Here is an 8,980-nt window from a genome sequence, read left to right on the forward strand (position 1 = left end):
TACTATGTAGCTTAATTCGGCCTTGAACTTGCAGCCTCCTGTCTCAGCCTCCTGTGGCTGAGTTGCCTTATCACACTTCACTGTTTGCCTTTCTCTTTAATTCCATTGCATATCAGCGTTTTTGGGGAGGGGTGTATCTTGGCAGGCCCATGCCAAGGTGTACCCCTAAGAGATTATGCCATGCAACAGATCTGGTGTGAAAGGTTGGTTGGGGGAGGGGAGGGGAGTGCGGACCTGGGGAAGGGACAGAGACAGACAAGCAGTCATGTAGACAGGCAGACAGCCGGGAAGAGCGGACTCTGAAAACAGGTGGGCAGGTCCTTTTGCACATGGCACACACCTGACACACTGGCACACCTGGCCTACCCGGCACATCTGTGGAGGCAGGTGTTGGAGGCAGGTGATGTTGTAAGCGGTTACTAGGTCCCTGAGAGCAGGCCAGTGGAACTGCCTGTACAGTAACGGGGGAGGTGAAGGTGTTAAAATGCATGTCCCTGTGTTCTGGTTAATACCACAGCTTTCAGCGGCCTAAGGCAGGCAGGGGCAATCCAGGAAGAGCCCTCCGAATAGTCTATATGTCTTTCAGCGGTTGGCACCGACTCGCCGTGGCCACCAGGGGGCAGTGCAGCACAGTGGTTGCCCGCACAGATGCCTGACTGTAATTGTTTCTGGTGGGCTTGGAGGCGCAAGCCTGCGATCACAGTTGAAGCAGGCAGAGTTTCCAGTTTGCTTTTTGTGGCTGTGATTAACAAAAACCGACTGAAAGCAACACAGGGGAGAAAGGATTTTCCCATCCCAGGTCACTGTCCGTGCTGCGGGGAAGTCACAGATGGGGGACAGTGTGCCACAGTCAAGCGCAGACAGAGATGATCGCACGCAGGCTGCCTGCTGCCGCCTCGCTTGCTCACGCGCAGCCACGATTATGTAGCCCTGAACCCGCCACCCCGGAGCTGGGGCTGTCCACAAAGGCGGGGTCAGTTAGCCAGCAGATGCGCCCACAGGCTCATCTCATCTGGGTGCTCCCCCAGGGAAACTCCCTTCCAAGATGATTCTAAGTTGTGTCAACTTTACAGCCCAGACTAACCAGAACAAGCAACGGCCGTGAATTTGAGGTCAGCTTGGGCAGCATAACAAGGCCTGGTCTTAAAAATAAAAGCAAGACGGTGTGGGCGCACAAGCCTTTAATCCCAGCCCTTGGAAGTCGAGGTAAGCAGATTGTGGGTTCGAGGCCCCCCTGGTCTATATAGTGAGTTCTAGATAGCCAGAGCTACTTACTGAGACTGTCTCTCTCTCTCACACACACACACACCAACCAACCAACCAGACAAAGCTAAAAACCAAACCAAAATAGCCCACCAACAAAACAAAGCAAAACAAAAAAATCCAGAACAAGTAACCATTGGAGTCCTTTAAAAACTCTTTTATTTATGTTTATCTTTTTCTTTTTCTCCTTACTGCACCCCAATCTCTTCCAATACCCCAATACCAGGTAGGAGAGAGAAAGGGTTAGTGGGAGAGGGGCCCAGTTCTTCCTTAGCTGCTTCCTGCTGGTTAGGGTGGTGGGGTTCCTTGGAGCCACTCCAATCCTCATTTCAGGAGATCTCCATCTTCTTGTCTCACAACAGCAACTGGGAGCAGCAAGGGGGAAGCAGCAGCCTTGTTCTTTCTCTTCTTCCACTCTCTGGGCTCTGGCCTTTATTCTCTCTCAGAGTCCTCAGATTTAAACTCACTGCAGCTGGCAAAGAGCTACTCTCAGAGCACGCACGAGGCAAATAGTCTGCTGCTGTGGGCCATCTGAGTCAGCCCCACATCCCACACCAGGGACCAAAACAAAAACATGTTCATATCCACGAGTAAAAAAGGGAGAGAAATGCATTTCCACCTGCTAACTTTGCCATCTTAAGAAATTTGGCTGGGGCTAGTGGTGGCCCAATGAAGTGGCGTGCTCTGCAGAGGACCTGGGCCTTGGATCCCTTGTCAGTGCGTGCGTGCGTGCACACACACATGCACAAACACACATGCACACACACAGTGCAGAGGTGAGAGCACACTGTGTGGGATTCAGTTCTCTCCTTGTGGGTTATGCGGTTGGGCTTGCCCAAAGCATTTTTCCCCGGGAGGGCATTTTGCCATTCTCTAGGCACTCTTAAAACAACCAGCAGGCTTCGCTGCTTTAGTAAGCTCGGGGTCAGGACACAGAGGCTGCACTTTCTTCAGAGATTATTTCCAGTTGCAGGGCCCTGCCCCACCACACGTGTGCCCTGAACACTGACATCACCAGTCAGACCCGCTTCGTTGGACTGGCATCACGCAGGCACAGCCTTGCTCTGGGTCTCTTGTGTGGCTAAACTTCCTGCTCAGCACCTCTGCTTGCCTCAGTTCCTTTCTCCAGTGTGATAGTGGCTCTAACCCAAGCCACGGTTGGTTATAACAGATGCAGAGCCAAGGGACTTCTGACATGGCGGATTGGGGGAACACAATGTCCATGCCCACACAGGTCTCGCTGGCCAGAGACAATTGTGACTGGGCCCTTGCAGAGCTGGGCGAGGAGCCTGGGCACACACAGGAGCTTTGTCTGAGTGGCTGGCAGTCCAGCTGGCATCGCAGTCCTGTTTACCATGGAAAGGCAGAGACCGAGAAGCTGGGAATCTGTAGGCTGCAGGCAGAACTGTAGATGGACAGACTGAGGCCGAAGCAGACTTCGGGCCAGTGAGGAGCAACGCAGGCGCAGGCTGGCTCCTCTCAGATTGGAACAATCGACTCATTATCTCTGCTTTTACTTTCTGAAACTGCAAACGACCTGAGAGGCGTTTACAAAAACAAAACACTTCTCATATTTATACAACAAACAGAATGTCGCCTGCCTTTCATCTGTTTCCAGCTGATGAGATAGGACGCAGTCAGGCCTGTGCAGTGGTCAGCTTGCTTCAAATCGTAAGACAACTTTATAAATTTGAATTACACACCAGGCATAATTTCAGCATGTGAGAGGTAGAGGCAGGTAGATCTCTGTGAGTTCTAGGCCAGCCTGGTCCACATAGCAAGTTCCAAGGCAGCAGAGCTACATAGTGACCCTGCCTCAACAGCAAACATAAATAAAAAATTAAAAACCTGTGTATGTGGGAGGTACCTGTGCCTCTGACACACAACTTGACACGGCCTAGAATCACATGAGAAGGGAGTCTGAGGTGAGGGATTGCCCAGAGCAGCCTGGCGTCTGGGCATGTCTGTGGGGGTTTCTTGGTTGGCGTTGACCTAGGAGGGCATAGTCACTGTGGGCAGCTCTGTCCCCTAGGCCATGGTCCTGAGCGGGGTAAGGAAGCTGAACAGGAGTCGGGGAGTGAGCTAGCAAGCATTGCTCCTCTGTGGCCTCTGATTTACCTAAATGAAAGTACCTTCCCCCATCCCAAATGTTCTAAACAAAAAGAAGGAACGTATAAATGGCTGCTCATATGGATTATTTAATATTAAAACAGAGAAAAACCAGCTAGGAAACTGGTAAGTGTGTTTTCCCCTGGTGACGGATGATGACGAGGGTGAGCTGACACCTCAGGCTATCGGTTTCCAGTGGGCACCTCTGACAGCATTTGTCACCGCACAGAGCTGCTCTGATAAACATGAGTGACAGCCAGTCTTGTGGGCCCTGTGGCACATGGCACGTGGGCTTGCTTGTTCAAAGGCTGCTGTAGCCAAACATAAAGGGGTGGGATGGTGGCCCAAACAGCAGAAATTTCTGTCTCCACATCCCTTCCAAGCTGGAAGCCTGAGGTCAGGGTGTCAGCAGGGCCGGCCCCACCAAGGCTGTGGAAAGGTTTTGTCACTGGGTTCTCCTCCTTTCACAGAGCTGTCTCTTCACTGTGTCCTGCCACCGTGCGGCACAGGGCAGACTGTCCTGTTGGCTGGTGTCCATGTCCATCCCCCGGTCTATCCTGGGTTCCTCCGTGAAGGCTGTAGATACAGTCACCCATGAGGTTCTAGGGCTGGGTCCTCAGCACAGGGAATCAGGAGGCAAGGGACACAGTTCAGCCTTGGCTGCGATCATTAGCTCCACATCAGGCACCCTCTTTATGGGACCAGACCAGGGAGGCGATCACATCTTTTCAGTTTAGGTTATGTGTAGGTTCTCAGGCCTGTTTTTTTTGACATCACTTTATATTTTGTTTCATTTTTATGTTGTGGTGTGCATATGTTACTGTTTGTGTGTGTGTGTGCAGGGGTGTGTGTGCCTGTGTGTGTGTGTAAGGGTGGGGGCCATGCACAATCCACAGAGGACAACTTGCAGGAATCAGTTTCCCCACTCAGCCATATGATCTCGGGGCCTGCACTCAGGCCGTTAGGCTCGGTGGCAGGCACCTTTCCCAGCTGAGCCGTCTCTCTGGCTCCCGGATAGGATTTTAGTGTGTCCACATGATCACGTGGTTCCCGTCTCCTCTGACAAGTCTGTAGGTGAAAACGTGTCCCTTCCAGGTGTCATTCACACCCGCACCCCTCAGGAGAGGCTGGGCAGGTGGCCTTTCTGTGCACAAGCAAGAGCCATCTTGTCTCCGCGTCTGCACTCAAAATGGAACCAAACGCTGCTGGTCAGTGGGGTCATCCAGGGTGAGGACCAGCCTGAAGCCAGTTTCACGCAGTGGGGGGTGGGGGGACAGGGCAGGGGACAGCCCGATCTCCACGCAGACTGCAGACCCGCCAACAGGCCCGGGTACCACAGTACGTGAGCGCACAACAGCGTGCTCCACACAGCCCACGGCAGCGCACAATGAGAGCCACACAAGTCCCCGCCTCCACACGGAGTCGGTTACTCTTCACACACACACACACACAGGCACACACAGACGCGTGCACATAAGGGCTCAGCCCACCATGTTCGTGACAAGGCTCAAACTGCCACCTGCCTGTCCATCACCCAACACGGCTCCGTCCATCCTCCTGGCTGGCCCTCACCTCCGTGGCCCCAAGCCTCAGCTGGCCTGGCCTGTACCCACCTCGCAGGCCTCTGGAAGCATGTCTCGGCTGGATTACTTACCTAAGCTCCTCACGGTAGTTTTCTCCGTCTCAGTTGGGAACCACTTACATGAGACCGGCCCACGGGCACGTGGGTGGGGCCTGGCCGCTGTGGGCAGCCCCGTTCCCTAGGCAGTGGTCCTGGACTCCGCCTGAGAGCTAGCTGGGCACGTGCTTCAGAGCAGACAATCTTCCTCTGCAGTGTCTGCTTCAAGTTCTTGTTTTAGTTCCCGCCCTAACTCCCCTCAGTGATGGACTGTGACCTGATGTTTAAGCTAAAATAAACCCTTTCCTCCCCTAAGTCCCTTTCGGCCAGAGTGTTTTCTCGTGGGAACCTAGAACCCCACTGCAGCAATTCTCTTCCGGTCTCTCTCAGCTTTGCTGGAGTGTGGCTTCTTCAGCCCTGTGGCCTCCTTAACCCTCTTGGATTCATCCTGTGACCTGCGCACAGAGAGATAGACGCACTGCCGAATGACCTGTACTGTGTAATAGGAGACTGGACAGCAGTCACTGATTTGGCATAAAAAGCCCCTGTTACTGCCTGTGGCTGGCCATCAAAGGGAATCAGGGTTACCCAGCAAACTACAGCCGACGGAAGTGATGTCACATCTGAGAAGGAACAGCTAAGGCGTTTTGACCTTGTGGAAAGATGTAAGCATGTCCCTCCATGTCCCCAGCATCCTGGGCTCATGGCGGCAAGTGGGGTGGGAGCATGTGGCCCGGAGGGGCGTGGCCCGTCTGACTTGCTGTGGGTCCAGCAGTGCGGGGCAAGGCTTTGCGTGGGGGTATTGACTATGTGGTGGGAGGCCGAGAGCCCGTGGGGGCTGCATCATGGATGCGGTCTACATGCGTGCGAGCATGCGTGTGTGGTGTGCTTCAGCTTTTGTTCAGATTTTTCTGTTACTCTTTGTCTTGGCCTTTGTTCCCATCCTTGTTGGCCTTTGTTTTCTCTTTGTTTCAGTCTTTGTTTCAACTTTCTTTAGCTTTTGTTTGGTCTTTCTTTAGCCTTTTGTTGAAACTTTGTGTGGCCTTTGTGTGGCCTTTGTGTAGCTTTTGTTGTAAAGTACATCTTGCTGAGGACCCGTCAAAAACACCTTCTGTAATGACAACCCCGGCGCAGAGTCCCTCCCTATATATTCTGCGTGTACTGAGGTAGGCCAGCTTCACCAGGGCCTGCCAGCCGCAGGGGTCTGCTTCCCAGCAGCGGTTGCCTGCAGGTAAGAGGATCCGGGGGGCTTGGTTGACGCTGTACCTCACGTGGCAAGGGCACACCCTCCGATGGGTCCCAGGGGAAGCCAGCCTCGATGGCAGTTGGGAGTGGGAGGACATGAAGGAACAGAGAGAGCAGAAGAGAAAGGACAGTTGTCTATGCTGATCCAGGCAGCGGGACCTTCCTGCTAAGGTTCGGGGTTTGTCTGCTCCAGGAGAGATGCTCGGCTTTCCGTGGCTTCACATCTTGGTTGTTGGAGAGGGAGCAATGGAGCTGCTGTCTCCCCCAGTCCTCATGTCTTCTTCTATTTACCGTCATGACTTATACATGAGTTTTGTGGGGCCCCACCCACCCCTGAGAATTTACATACAGTTTATGGTTAACTGGGAAGAGAGACGTTGTCTTTAGTGTCTTTAGTTGTACAAACATGTGTCACTGGTAAGTTGCCCACACTCCTGGCACCGGACCCTCACCCAGGCTCCTGTAAAGAAGCTAATGAAATGCACTGGATTTTAACCCTCCCCAAAGGGGCAAAAAACCACCAAAGCAGAAGGGGAGGCTAGTTTGGAAAGTGTGTGTGGGGCGTCTTCAGGAGTGGGGATAGAAGAGGGGGACGAGGCCTGGCGTGGCTGAAATACAGTGTGTATGCATGTAAAAATGTCGCAAGGCCCGTGACTACAGACAATGCGTATATGCTACAACAAAAACATTGAAAAAGGAGTGGACAGAGGAAAAGTTAAAAAGAAATACAAGTGGCTTTTCCTTCTCAGCTGGGAGCGGCTGTCCCCCTAAACGCTCAGCGGGGTTGGTATGTGGGGGTGTGCGGCCGAGAAACCAAATCTCCACCTGAGGGAGCCACGTTAAAGCTTCAGCTCTCACTAGATCTCGTGGAGAACCCGGAGTCCTCAGTAAAAGGAAGGTCGTGTCATGAATAAAGCAGTGGCCTTGGCTAGACTACTAGGAAGGAAGTGAACAAAGGTTTTGAATGCTGTGTGAACGACACAGGTAGGCAGAGATGGGCCTCGGCCAGGTGCGGTGACACCCGCTGTGTAGGGCTGTTTAGGGCACGCTGCTGAGTGGATTCTATCGAAAAGTTGCAGGCAGTGTAAGAATGCCAGCTGCACCCAGTTTCTGCAAACGCTGCTGACACTAGCACATTTGCCTGGTTTTTCCTTTCCTGTGTGTGCAAACTCGTCCACCTAATGCCTCCCAGCCACCTGAGATAAGTGCCCACATCACTAATGGCTCAGCGTTAGGCTGAGCACATGATCTGTTGTCCAAGCTGGAACCCATTCCCTGTGCTGTTGGCAGACAGCCCGGGCTCACACATTGCTCGGAGCTGTCTCTTTAGATTCCTTAGCCTGCAGACGTCATCAGGACGGTCATTCTCTGACAGTCTTGTGCGTGTGTGTGTGTGTGTGTGTGTGTGTGTGTGTATGGGTGTGTGTGTGTGTGTGCATTATGCGCTCACATTATGAACGTATGCACGGGTAGACTTTTGTGTAAGTGCACAGCAGTTAGAAGTCAATGTCAGCTAGCTCCTCCATCACTCTTCACCTTATTTCTTGGGAATAAGGTCCCTCACTGAGCCTGGAGCTCGGTACTTGGCCTAGACTTGTTTGCCGGAAACTTGGCTCTGCCTGTCTCCATCCCGTGCTGAGGTTACAGGTGGCCAGTGCCCATGCCTGGCTGTTCTGTGGGTGCTGGGGATCTGAACTCAGACCCTGCAGTCTGCATAGCGCATTCTCTACCCACCGAGCCATCTCCCCAGTTATGGCCTTGGCAGCTTTGAAGCTTATGTCGCCAACGTCCTTCTGTGATGCTGACAGGAAGCAGCTTTTGCTAGGGTCATGGTGGCTCCTGGTTAGACCAGGCTCCCAGCCACGCCCCTGGTGAGGAGGTTCTCCCCACCATCCGGCACGGCTCTCCCCCTCGATAGGAAGCCACAGCAGGAGGTGCCGGGACTGCTGCATCAAGGGTCAGCTGTCCTTGGAGGGTGGTTGTGCTTATCGGCTACGGGGCTGGGCAAGGGGCTCAGCTGGCACAGGTCAATCACCAACACTGGATAAAGTGTGCGGTGGTGCACTCCTGGGAAGATCAAGGTCATCCTCAGCTACACCGGGAGTGGAAGTCAGTCTGGGTTAAAGATCCTCTCTCAAGCAAAGAACACACAAACGGATTCTGTGTTCCTATGAGGAATCATTCAGAGGTGGGAAATGATGCTATTAAACCCCCCTTTTCTCAGTCAAAACGACTGAGGGTTGGGATAAGGTACAGAGGGCTCAGGAGGCAGGGGAGTGTGGAAGGACACCTGCTGCCCATACCCCAGAATTCCGCTGGGTTGGGCTAGGATGAGTGACCTTGATTATAACTATTGAGTTTATATTCAAATATGATCATGAAAACTTTTAATTCAATCTCTGAGGAAGAATAACTAGGATTTTAAGGGAGCTCCTAAGACGTCTGTACGTGAAAATTACAGAGAACGTTATAACTGTTTACAGCCGAGTTGCCCTTTGACATAAATGAGCATCATAGTTGTATGTCCACATACAGGCTCATGACCTAAGACCTCCTCTGTGTTCCAGCACCACTTCCACCATCGACCTCTCCCTAGGTGGGGGAATTAAGATTCCAAGAACTTCTTACTCTCAAAATCTGTAAGCTACAAAACACACGTATCTCCCAGGTGAAAGGACAGGAAAAGGCCACGATATGTCCACACCTGGCCACACCTCCCTAGGACCACACCTGGCCACACCACCC

The 8,980-nt window shown here is 52.8% G+C and overlaps 1 protein-coding gene across 3 annotated transcripts in view; it reads left to right on the top strand.

Moving 5' to 3' along the window:
• The first annotated feature begins 6,121 nt into the window (after positions 1-6,121).
• Mobp (myelin associated oligodendrocyte basic protein) overlaps positions 6,122-8,980 on the top strand; it is a 26,467-nt gene continuing 23,608 nt past the window's right edge. For 2 of the 3 annotated variants that reach the window (XM_055601736.1, XM_055601737.1), the window contains exon 1: positions 6,122-6,221. The gene's annotated coding sequence lies outside the window, so the exon portion shown is untranslated. The remainder of the gene's footprint in view (positions 6,222-8,980) is intronic. The other variant, XM_055601738.1, reaches the window with a different exon arrangement.

This window comes from Psammomys obesus, unplaced genomic scaffold, assembly GCF_907164565.1.
Source record: "Psammomys obesus unplaced genomic scaffold, mPsaObe1.curated_primary_1811, whole genome shotgun sequence".
In the NCBI taxonomy this organism is placed as follows: Eukaryota; Metazoa; Chordata; class Mammalia; order Rodentia; family Muridae; genus Psammomys; species Psammomys obesus.